Source organism: Ruditapes philippinarum, unplaced genomic scaffold, assembly GCF_026571515.1.
Source record: "Ruditapes philippinarum isolate M1 unplaced genomic scaffold, ASM2657151v2 ctg255_1_1_1_1, whole genome shotgun sequence".
NCBI classification, from domain to species: Eukaryota; Metazoa; Mollusca; class Bivalvia; order Venerida; family Veneridae; genus Ruditapes; species Ruditapes philippinarum.
Genome location: NW_026854839.1, coordinates 53,171 through 66,677, shown reverse-complemented (window position 1 = coordinate 66,677; position 13,507 = coordinate 53,171). Strand labels below are relative to the sequence as shown.

Sequence of the window (13,507 nt, the reverse complement as noted above, 5' to 3'; positions counted from 1 at the left end):
CCCCCCCCATTTCATTTTAAATTACATAAATAAAATTTTAAACGGTTTTAAATTTAAGGAAAAGTTTGGGAAAAAGTTTTTTTTTAAAAAACCCCCCTCTCCGTAGAAATATTTTAATTAACTTTTTGGGGAAAACCCACCCTTTTTTTTTTTGTAAGCCCCAATTTTAACCCCCCCTTAAAAAAGTTTTCCAAAACTTTTTTGATTGGACAAATAAGGAAATTTAATTTACCCCCGGCCCAATTTTAAACCTTTTAATTTTAGATCTAAAGGGCATTTTCCCCTTCCCCTTTTTTTTGATTAAAAATAAAGAAAATAGAAAATTTTGCCCAACCAAAAAATTTCCTAAATTTTTTTGGAAATTTTGTTTTTCCCCCAATACACAAAATTTTTTATTTTAAAATGTTAAAAATTTAGGATTTTTAAAAAACCCAAATTTTGAAAAGAAAAAAAAAAATGAAAATTTGCCCCCCCGTTTAAATATTTTTTTTTTGGAACATTAAACGAAAACCCAAAAAATGGGGGATCCATTATAAAAAAATGAAACTATCATTTTTTTTAAATTTTAAAAAAACCCTTTAATTCAAAAAATTTGTTTTTAACAATAATTGGTAGAATAGTTTTAAAAACAGAAAAACATAAAAAAAATTTTAAATAAGCCCCCTTTAAAACAACCCTAAAAATGAAAATTTTTCTACTTGTTTTTGGGAAAAAAAGGGACTTTTTTAAATAAAATTTTAATAATTTTTTAATTTTGAAAAAAATTTGGGGACAAAAACTTAAAAAAAACCCCTTAAATTAAAACCTTTTTGTTTTTAACCCCAACCCAAAAATAAAAAAACGCCCAAAAAATTAAAAAAGAGAAAAAATCAAAATTTTAAGCCCCTTTAAAAAAAAGCTAAACTTTTTTTTTTTTTCCCAAATACAAAACCCCGGTTTCCCCAAATTTAAAATAGCGTTATTCCCTGTTTTTTTTTCTTTAATAAAAGAAAAAATTTTGAAAAAATTTTTTCCAATAAAAATTAATAAATTTTTTCCTGAAATAATAAAAAACCCAATTATGTTTCTTTTTTTTATAAAATTTCCTGTCAAATTTTTAAAAAGTTTTTAAATTGCCCCGAATCAAATTTTATTTTTACCCGGGGTCCTTTAAATTCTTTTTTTAATTTTTTTAATTTTACCCGACAATAATTTAACCCCAATGATTATATTTTTAACAAAGTTTTTGGGGAAAACAAAAAAGGAAAAATTTTCCCAAAAAAAACCCAAAAAAAATTTTGGGGTTTTTTTAAACTGAAAGGGGAATTTTTAAAATAAAGCCCCCCTCAAAAAACCTAAAAAAATTTTTGGGGGTTCCCAAAAGGGTTAAAATGTTATTTTTTACTTATAAAAAAAGGGAAAATTTTGGGGGCCAAATTTTTAGCCCTTAAATTAAAAATTTTTTTTGACCTTTAAAACATTTTTGGGGGCCCCAAAGTGCCCTTGGGGAATTTGAAAAAAATAGTTAATAAAAAAATTTAAAATTGTAGGGTAAAATTTTTATTTTAAATTTTTTTTTTAACAATATTTTTTTAAAATTAAAATGTAACTAAGAATTTTTTTTCACATGAAGAAAAAAAAATGGGGAATTCCTAAAAATGCCAAATTTTTTTTTAAAAAAGCGCTCAAAAGCGACCAAAAATCAAAAAAATGTTGCGGGCTCGGTTTGGTTGAACCTAATCATAGACGGTACTGGAAAGTGCAAGTTGCCGTCTATGCCCTTGTTCGATCACACGGATGTAGTCTTGACATTTAGCGAGGTAAATATCCTGGATCTTGTCACATAGATGATAAAAAGGATTGGGAAAAAAAGATAAGAATATATTACAGACTCCTTTTTAACAAGAAAATTCTTATCATTTCACATATGATTAGTGTAATCCTTTTAATATCTACCATAGAAAGCGACCTAATTTTCCATACAGTGCACTTAGACTTAATTCCAGATATGATTGATAGATATTTATAGAGTTAGATTAAAAGGGACATTATAAGTATTTCGATCAAAACTAAAAATTCTTCTGCAAGGTTTTAAATTATGTTCAAATAAATGATAATTAATGTGTTGTAAATGTAAATTTTATTAAAGTATATCTTTGGCATTCCAAAAATTTTTATTCAATGTCAATAAAATTCCCCAAAAGTAAAAAATAATATTAACATTAATTTTCATTATGAAAAAACATTTTCAAAACAAAAAAATTTTTTAAAAACAAAAATATTTTTTTGGGTTTATACAAAAAAATTTGGGAAAACATTTTTGAAATTAAAGGTTACTTATTTGTTCTTTCTTATAAAAACTTGTTAATTCGCCAAAGAATTTATTTTTTGTATTTAGCGAAAAAATTAAATAGCGTTATGTTTGCTTATAGAACACATATCCAAAAACTTGATCACAATCTGAAAGTCTGGGCCAAGTTACCCTTCTTTTGATTTCCATTTTAAATACTTGTCAACAGTTGTGAGATTGTTAATAGAGCACTTTGAACATCGTTTTGATCATGTTCTTGATCAATATGTTTGATACAAACTGAACCCAAAGGACAACAAACATTTCACAAAAGACTGCTTCAAATGACAATATATGACTTGGTTTTACTATCGAGGAACTACGTAGGGGTCGAATAGCATTTCGATTTCTTTTCAATCATACATATGTCCTTATATTTACAAAAATAATTCAAAATTTTAAAATCCTACTGTTCATTTTCTTGACATGGTGTCCGCATATGTTTTACCGGAAACCAACGTAACTTTATAAACCGGTGCATATTTCGGCATACTATATGAATGTGGTTCCTGTGTGAATTAGCAGATGAACTGTGACTAAGACATTTTTGAGTTTTAACCCATTTCGTGAACGATACACCAAGTCATGCTTGTTAGCCTATTAAAAGTACCTGAATTGTATTTTATCTGATTTATTTTTTGAGTATTATATGACACAGGTTATCTTAGCAAATGTCGAATATCAAAAATAATGAGCGTTTAAATGCCGTTATTGTACTAATATATTTTGGTGAACACCAAAGGTCGCTTTTACAACGGTAGCCAGGTAGTCAATTTCACGAGGTGATCTCAGAAAGTTAACATATTTCCTTCAAATAGTTTGTTATGCTTGATTAAAGTATAAAGAATGTCATGGCAGCTTTTTTGAACTTATTCGTTTCTTTTAATTAATTTAATACAATATTTTTCGTCCGTTTACTGATTGTGTTACTTGTTTTCGGAAAATAGCTTTTCACAATTGGGGGCGTTTTTTTTGAAAGATTTTTCGAAAGTTTTACATTTTCCTTTTCGTTACTCGATTTACACGGTTGGGAAAATTTTGAAATTATTAAAAAAAAGGAAAAAAAAATTTTTAAAAAAAGGGGAAAATTTAAAAAACTTTAAACCCAAAAAGCTTTATTTAAACCGGGAACCCCAGAAAAAAATTTAAAAACTGCAACCCCAATTTTAAAACCATAATTGTTTAGAGTCAGGGCAAAATAATAAAATGTTTTATAAAAGCCCCGGCTACATTGTTAAAATTTCTGAAGTTTTTCCCAAAAAAGTACATCGTTCCTGAAAATTTTAAGGGAAAAAATAAAAACAAATTTTTGCATTTTAACACCAAAAAACTTTTCTTGTCCCCTTTAAAGAAAAAATAACGTTTTATTTGTTTTTTTATGATTACATTTTGGGAAAAAAAAAATTTTCAATTAGAATCTTTGATGACCATCGCTTGAATAGTTATAGAGGCTATTATTACACATTTGCTAATAGCTTAATCGTTCCCACTTTGGCATTAAGATTTAATTTGATAATTTCGGGCAATACCCAAATTTTAAACAAATGACATATTTTACGTTCCAACACATAACCAGCATAAAGAAAATAACAAATCTAAAAATATGTATGCTTCTATAAAAGGGTTATTCAGTATTTCTTCAGTATTCCTTCCGCAGAGCCATACAGTTTGTGCTTCCCAGAAAACGGCAGCAACACACGCCTTAACAAACAAGTAGACTGCAATTTCATGTTCAAGATCGCAGTTTGATGACAACTTCACTGCCCCTTTTATAATAAGCAAGAACAAATTTACTTAGATACATTGAATGAAAGTGTTAAAATAATTCATATTGAAAATAGTGTTTTAAAATTATATATGTATTTATCAAGCAGATATAATTGAATATCTATATAATTTATAAAGTAATTGTTCGATACATTTGCAATCAATGTTTATATTATTTTAGCTTTCAATGTCTCCTTATTCTAAAAGGAATGATATCAGATACTCTCATTTGCTCGTTTTGCACAGTGACAATTTAAATATAACTAAAGCATAATCAAGTACCTGCAACGAATCGACTGAAGGTAACAAGTACGGTGAGATATATGATCACGCAATGCCCTGAAATATATTATTAAAACATATACACATATAAGACTTATAGGTAGCGGCTTATGCAGACTGGCATCACTAACTTGTTTAAGCATACTTCAACATTTTATATGAAAATTACAGAAGAGTGAATGTATGTAAAATAAAGATATTTTCTTACGGCGATGTTCATAGACCGTAACGAAATTATGAATATGAACCCTGATTTTTAGAGGACCCTGCCAAGGCGGGGGTTTTTGTAAATTAACAATAAAAGGAGGAATCTTGAAAACTCCCTGTAATAAATTAATTCTTAAATAACAAAAATTAAAATTTAAAGTGAAAATTGAAGAACATGAAAAGTCAACGTCTTTCGTCCTCTAGCACCTTTTTTAAGCAGTATTGTCCCCAAAGACTCAATGGAGGATTAATAAAAAATAAAACTCATACAAGTGTTTGCTTTTAATTTATTTTAAATATGTTAAAGGTGATGAAAACTTGTTTATTTAAATGATATCTATGATTATTATTCAAACCATTACCACTTATTATTTTCCCAATGCATTGAAATTTCTATTTTAGGACGTGTTCCTTGTTTTTAAATAAAAACCATTTTAACATGCCTTATTAAATCAAAAATTTTAATTAAAAACTGTGCTTAGTTTCAAAAAACAGTGAACAGTAGTATATTAAGACTAAAAAGTCTTTTTTATCACAAGTGATCTGGACTAACTCCTAACAAAGTAAGAGTACCGACATTCGCCAATAAATAAAGTCTATATGAGCCACATTTTAACAATCTGATAACAGTGATATTGACATTAAAATCACTTTATAGCACGGATGTCGTTGGACAAGAGCCCAAAATATTAAAAGGCCACCCAAATTATCTACAACTCAAAAAAAAAATAGCTTTAGGGAAAAAAAATGTACAAAATTAATTTTTTAAGCACCCTCCATTGGGGAAGGATAGTTCATTGTTATTTTAGAAATATATCCCGGACATGAAACTCATCGCCGATATCGGTACAAAAATTACATTTACTATCATGAGTAAGTATGTTCTGCCATCGTCCTATTTAAATTGGAAGTTAAAAATAGTAAACATATCGTAGCTGAATTGCCTGGTAGTTTATCTAGGTAATATCTACTTGAAGAAAGATATTTGATATACATATATTTGTAAACGCTTGTATATCAAGTGTTATTTTGTTCAGAACGCCAATTATGCGCATTAATATCTTTTATCTTTTGAAATGTAGTGTTTGGCAGCGATTTACTACTGCTTAAACGTTCTATGTACCAAGCTAGAAAAACTAGTTTCACATAAATATTGTTTTACATTTTCTATCCACAATCTGTTTTCTAGCTGTAATTTATTTTCTGTATGTAAATTGCGTTAGAAAATATATACATTTGATGAAAATATTGTTGGTTCAACACTTTAGATATTTTTATTTAAATTGGCATGCCGGGGCGTTGGTAACTTTTGGATATTGCTAAAGTGTCATACTTGTTTGATTTGATATAACTTTATTTGTCTTGTTGCAGACATAGTTTAATATTGACGATGAATGTTTCGATACATGTGTGAAAGCTAAACAGTCAGACAGCGACTCGTACTCATTATAAGTATTTTGTTTTGTTTTTTTAGGCTTGAGTCTTGCTCGGTGGAGAAGTTGCCTTTTTCCCCAGCATACCAAGTACGAGAAGACATCCCTCGCAATGGCGGTGCAATCGATAACTCATCGAATTTGTTTTCAGCGGGATGTCAATATCAGAATAATCATACAATTAATATTTTCCCTACAACGATGCATGCATTGTTTGAGAGTAGTGTAAATATCATGTGTCAATGTACAGTTATTTTGAATCTGTTGCTGCTGAGTTTTTAGTGGAAATTACATCAGTTAAGGTAAGGTACTCTGGGTGAGTAGCGTTTATTTTTAGAGATATTATTGTTGTTTTAAAAATAACGTAGAATATTTCAATTTTAGGTCAGGCGGTTCTGCTTTACCTCCATATCTCGGAAATTGGTGTATTTATATTATTAAATCCTTTCTTTGAGATTAAATAACATCCAAACCGGTCATTTTCCTGATGGCCAAATGGTTTGTCGTGGTCTCTTTATATACGTATTAACATCGCTTGTTTTGTTTCGTGATTGGTTTGGCTTTGTGTCTTTGTTAAGTGTGTTTCTAAAATTTTGAATTTCTGTATGTTTTAGGTCTTGCGCTTGTGTCTTTTCCGGCTCCTGTTGCATATTATACAACGTGTCGTCGCTGTAAAGTTAATCCTAGTCTAACTTTATTTCCCGAGATATTCTGGCAACTTCATATAGAACTTTTCGTTTACTTTCTATTCAGGAAATTTTTCGGATGTTCCTATATTTTGTGCCGGTTAATGTGCTTGATCCAATAACTCTGAAAAGTTCCCTATCTTTGTAAGATTTAAACAAAATGATAGGCCAGGTGGTATATTTCTTTAACTGAATCTACCTAAACGGGGACTTTATTGCATTTCTTTATTTATACGCATGATGAATAATATTTTGTTTAAGAACATTTTATTATCTGCTACACCTACTAAAACTTGATGGTTTGATGTTGTGTCTGATTATTAATACTTTCAACGTAATTATTCGTTGTACTACAGACCTTACAGTATTATAGAACAATACACTTTAAGTAATATTAAGTGGTCGAGGGGTTAGAGTCGATGACTTCTAATCCAGTGGGTTCAATCCCCGGGATATGCTTTGGTTGTTTAACACGGGGGAAGAAGGTAGTATAGTACCGGTGTAACACTCCAGGAAAGATGGTTAGGAAACTACCCGCCTATATGACTGAAATACTGATGGGAAAAGGCGTAAAATGAAATAAACAAACATAACAAACAAATTGAGTAATATTATGGGATATCATTTAAAAAAATGGTGTAGATTTATGTTCGTTTTATTTCAATGAAATATCATTAATGGTTTAAAATTATAATCTTGAACAGATGAATAAAGAACAGTCGGGAAAAGGACGTACAAGGTCGCGTCTATATGTTGTCCTTCCGGGAGCATAGAATTCATTTTGTGTCTGCTGACAATACATCAAAACATATATATAATATCAAGTTTCAATCATGGTAAAAGCATGATATAAATGATTATGTCATACGTCACGCATTTGAAAAGATATCATGAAAACCTTATGATCCAGCTTAACGTTTATGTCAACTAGTAACTTTTACTACTTTCACAAATCAGAGACTGTCAACTTTGACACAATCTTCAAAAAAGAGTGTATACTTACAAACACAATGATCATTCAAAAGAGCATGAACAACACGCTGTTTCTGTCGTCTTATACTTGCTTCAAAAATAAATAAAAAGATAAATATAATCGAGTTAAAAAGCAGCTTTAAAGCATGAAATAACTTTAACTAAACAGTAGTTTTAAGCATTATCTATCATTTTTGAGTTTCACCTTTAGTTTTTAGCAATAATAGATTTGATGGTACTTGGTACGTAATTATTATTATCAATAATATAACTTGCACTTAAATTGCATATTAAAATTAAATGTTTTAATTTTCCCTAGGTCAAAGAATCCGCTTCTTTTGTGTCATTCAACCTTTAATGTTTTGATTTTAAATATAAATTTCTTGTTCTTAAAAATAATCCCATGTCAGCATCACTTACTTATAAAACCACATGTGCCGACGTTTAAGTGATTCCCTCTTTCGTGTTGTATTCTATATCTTTCACCTTGTTGTTGTTGTATTATATCTATTTCTTGTTGTTGTTGTTGTATCCTATCTATTTCTTCTTGATGTCTTCTATTTCTTTCTTCTTGTTGTCTTCTATATCTTTCTTCTTGTCTTCTATATCTTTCTTCTTGTCTTCTATATCATTCTTGTTGTTGTCTTCTATCTCTTTCTTCTTGTTGTCTTCTATCCCTTTCTTGTTGTTGTCTTCTGTCTCTTTCTTCTTGTTGTCTTCTTTCTCTTTCTTCTTGTAGTCTTCTATCTATGTTTTGTTGTTGTCCGCTATAGTTAACAGAACTATTGGTTGACCTAAATTGAAAATTAGACATATATAAACAGCTTTGCCAAGGAAAAACTTTTATAAATCATAAATATGAATTGCAAGTAGTAGAACAAACGAAGGTCGAAAAAACAGCAATCAATGGAAACTCTATGACAAAATGCCAGAAAATCAATTAAATAAGAATAGATAAACGGTTTTAATAATTTTCAGACTGTTCAGTACAGATGTACTGTAAAGTTTTTAACCGCTACTACAAGTACACTATATGAGGGTGTCTCAGTTGAATTCAATCGGCAATGTTCTTTCCTTGTCTAATTTTCCCTAATCAGTAAACTAATACTTTTTTAAGTGCCCCAAGATGATTTATGCAAGAAATACAAATATCATGTTTTTAGATTTTTGTCCCTTGGTACAATACCTTAAAATCCCAAGAAGATTGCATTTAAAATTTATCTAAAATACTTATTACTTTTTCATCTTCCATTTATTGTTATATACTTAGAATAATACAGATTTCTATTGCATTGTATTTCTAATTGTATTGATCATGTAACTCAAAAGAGTTATCTACCTAAGCGAATTATCACACTGAGAAGCAGAGAGGCAGGTTACTGAGATCTCCTTATAACATTATTAAAATAGATAGCTGCTTTTTATTAAGAAATATAAACTATGAACTCCAAAACGAATCAGTAATTGTTTACAATTGACAACAGAAATTGTTATTCCGAACTTTACAGGACAATAATGGTTCTTTGTAATTACTTTTAACCACAATATCATTGTCTTTTAATTGGTGATATATGTTAAATTTATTTCAATATATTTGTAACCTTTTAGGAAATACCAGACTGATGTTCTGTTCATACTTGGAAACCAGATTCTTTACAATTATCATTTAAAGATTAATAAGAATGCCTTAGAGTGATACAATAAAACAATATTAAAAACTTACAATTGTAAGGCAAGCAGGCGGTCAGCTTCTTGTTGTTGCTATAATTAAATCAGAGAATATGATGATATGTAATATATAGGATAAAACATAACTCAAATATTGCTGGAGTTGAATGGTTTCATTTATGTGAAATACAAACAAACTAAATGTATGTAAACATAATGTTTACAGTTGTACTAAATCAAAGCTATTCAGAAAGAAAACATATTATAGAATGTGAAGGATAAAGTTTAAATTTACATTTAACTTTAACAATTAACAAAGCATGATTTATATCTAAATATTTTACATAATATAGATTTATTGACTGGTTTTATTATCTTACATCATGAATTAAACATTAAGTTCAACCTACCCGTTGCCTATAATTATACACGTTGTTAGGACGATCGATAGTTGATGAGACAGTTGGTATGCTTTGTTGCCTCACAGCATTAATGTTACTTGAAGTCGCTTCACGATAGCGTTCAATGTATCGTTGGGCATGAGTTGTAGTCTCCGAAACATTTGGTACACCAGGAAGAGTGTCGGCAGCAATTATTCGTTGTAAATCGTAATTTGTGTTAAAACCTGCTGCACCAGTTGAAGGTATCCTATGTGAGGTTCGACAGTAGGGACACCGTATGTTGTTTTCTAAATTGGTCGCCCTTACAAAAGACATAGACATTTTACATGAAATTATTCAATAAAGAACATTCCTTTAAATAAAAACTATATGTTTGAATCCTATAGCATAACTGATACCATTTTCTTAAGAAAACGCTGTATATAATTATAATAATTGAAAGACAAATAAAATGTTTATCATAAAAAATAACGATAATAAAATGATTAAATGTATTTACTATTGCGAGGTATGATAAGGAAAAACCCGGATTTAATCCAAAAATTCAATAACATTTATCTAAAGTTCTTTTAACAAACACTTTATTGCGTAATATATATCATTTACATTAAAACAAGAATTATAACAATTAAACACAATGGTAGGATACTACGTCATCGCGCACCTGCTGAATGCTCCCACTTGGACCATTTTTTCGTCGACTCGAAGGTAAAATACAAGTTTATTATAAAAAAACGTAAGAGTATCAAAAAATCATGTAGCGCACCAAAGAATGGCTATAGTACTTGAGATAATTGTAAAAAAAGTTTATAGATTCATTGCCTGGTTTAGGCCTGAAAACGGGATAAGTGTTTTTCTCTAAATGCTCCCACCCGGACTTTTCCCGAAACATATATGAAATAAGGTTGAAAACCTTCTTGAAAATTATTTTAACGTACCGGAATATAAACCGAGTCATGTTTACACATTTTTCTAGATTAGTTTCAAATATTTCTATTCAAAATTCAGTTTTTTAATTTTTTTTATAAAAATGGAAAATGCTCCCACTCGGACTCGATTTCAGAGATGCTCCCACTCGGACCCAAATATATACATTTTGAAAGCACATTGCTGTTTTAAGTTTTTTATGGATTATTCTCACAATTTGTTACACCATTTTGTCAATAACTACTGTGTTTGGCAACATTTACTTTTTACAGAGATCACTTTTTTGATTCTGAAGAATGACGTCGTCGGGCAGGAACAAGGTGTCATGGCAAAGTTTCAACTGACAGTATCACTATACAAAAAGGTGCACCTGGCTCGTGTTGGATCCGAAGGGATGATTCAAAAATTATTGCCAACAACAAAGCTAGGACAATAAGACTTTAAATGGACAGTTTGGATCTCAAGAATAAAGTTTTGTTTAGATGTTAAAAATAATGGTGGTGTTTTATAAAGAAGTCATTATACATTGTTAAGTACCATACTGGATTAAGGTTCTGTTGGACTCGTACACATATTAGAGGACTGAATTTATTCAATAATAGCTGACTTTAATATCTTGTTAATAATTTAAAATCCAATGATTTGCGTGTTTGTTAAACTTGTGATTTAAAAACAACATAATGGTACGTTTATGAACATAAAGAAGTCAATATCTATCGGTTGATTTGAATAGTTTATTAAAGAACAACATGTAAATCATTTTTGTCATGAACTGGTTAAAAAGTCAATGTACTGCCATCCCATGGCATATAAAGCATGCATCACAATTAGTGACAACTTGGAAATTTTAAGTATGAAAGGTATCATGTGTACGTATTTTTACCTAAAATAACAAAATTAAATAAATAAGATTACAAAGATCACAGTTATTTCTTTATCACAGTATTTCCCATATCTTGGTAATAGAAAATCCTGATAATTATATTTCAGACTGTTACCAATTGAAATTTTATATATATATGTATATAATTATGCTACTGAAACAATTTTCAAACATTAAGGAATATGAAAAATACGTACTGAAAATGCTTGTCCACATTATATGTAATCATTAAAATATACATGTATGCATTCATTTCTTATTGAAGAATTCAACTTAATAGAAAATATATTTCTAATTACCTCCCTTTATGAAATGTAAATTCGGTATTATCTTTACAAATAATTTAATGCTTTTTGGAACATAAAATATTGATAAATCTTCATTTGACGTTATATTTATGAAATAAAACCATAGAAAAATGATTTCAAGATATTTTAATGACGTTAAAATAATAACAATCATACAAGAAGGAATCACAGACAGTAAAATCCCCCACCGAAAAGGAGAAAATACATTTCATAGGGGAAGTAACCCTTACATACATGTAAAAATTCCAAGTAATGACACTCGTGAAAACTAATGAAAAGTTATAGCCTAGACATAATAAATCATGACAAAAATAACACTCCCATGAAAAAAACAAACAAAGAAAAAACAACAAAGAAGCATTAAGTGAACACTTCTGGTTCTTACGCTCTGCTATTCACTTCTATTAAACTTGTTCAATATCAAGTTTCAAGTTTATATCTCAAATACCTTTAGAGGTATGGTCCTTGCAAACTAATCATAGTGAATACAAAGAGCAATAACTCCAAACTGGAGAGTTGTCATTCTTGTTTGCGGTATTTTACTTTATTGAAATCAATCCTTCAGATGAGTTGATCCTTTATGACACATTGTCCAAAAAAATTGAACAAAAGACAATTACTTCAAAGAACTATTATTCTTGTGTTTTCTAGAGTATTCCTCCTCACTGAGATATATCCACAGTTGGTATCTGCTATGCCGTGCCAAGATGTCCTGCTTTGTGCTTCCTAACGTCGCAATGTGGTTAACACCTTTTCCCATACCGCAAACACAAATACTTTCTGCAAAACAAAACGTTATTTTATTTTCAAAATGTATAATCAATTTGTTTCTTATTCCAGCGACTCTATTAAACGCGTAATTGTTTCAACACAACTTTTTTTCTTATTCTTAGTCCGAAAGAAACCATATTTACGAGACTGGTATGATAAAATATGTCACAACTTTAGTGATCTAAATATTGGTATCGTATTTTAAAAATGCTGTTTCATTGAATTCTAACTGATTATATGAATATATGAACGTAAATATAAAGATATTTTGAAAAAAGGATAATTTCTTAACACAGCAATGTGCTTTCAAAATTTGTATATATTTAGGTCCGAGTGGGAGCATCTCTGAAGTTGAGTCCGAGTGGGAGCATTTTCTATTTTATAAAAAGAATTAAGAAAAACGGACTTATGAATAGAAATATTTGAAACTAATATAGAATAATGGGTAAACATGACTCGGTTTATATTCCGGTACGTTAAAAATAATTTTCAAGAAGGTTTTCAACCTTATTTCATATATGTTTCGGGAAAAGTCCGAGTGGGAGCATTGAGAGAAAAACACTTATCCCGTTTTCAGGCCTAAACCAGGCAATAAATCTATAAACTTTTTTTACAATTATCTCAACTACTATAGTCATTCTTTGGTGCGCTGCATAATTTTTTAATACTCTTACGTTTTCTTATAATAAAATTGTATTTTACCTTCGAGTCGACGAAAAAATGGTCCAAGTGGGAGCATTCAGCAGGTGCGCGATGACGTAGTATCCTACCATTGTAAACACATTATGAAAACCACAAGCATATCTGAGTAAACATAGTAATGCGCAACGTCGCAGCCAACGTTATAAAAACATACGAAAATGTTTTCAAAGT

The 13,507-nt window shown here is 29.5% G+C and overlaps 1 long non-coding RNA gene across 1 annotated transcript; it reads right to left on the bottom strand.

Moving 5' to 3' along the window:
• Positions 1-5,454: 5,454 nt before the first annotated feature.
• LOC132741232 (uncharacterized) lies at positions 5,455-10,050 on the bottom strand. The gene is made up of 4 exons (XR_009627256.1): positions 9,755-10,050; positions 9,400-9,437; positions 8,097-8,470; positions 5,455-7,767 (listed from the first exon to the last, which is right to left on the bottom strand). It is a non-coding gene; the product is annotated as an uncharacterized LOC132741232 (long non-coding RNA).
• Positions 10,051-13,507: the final 3,457 nt, after the last annotated feature.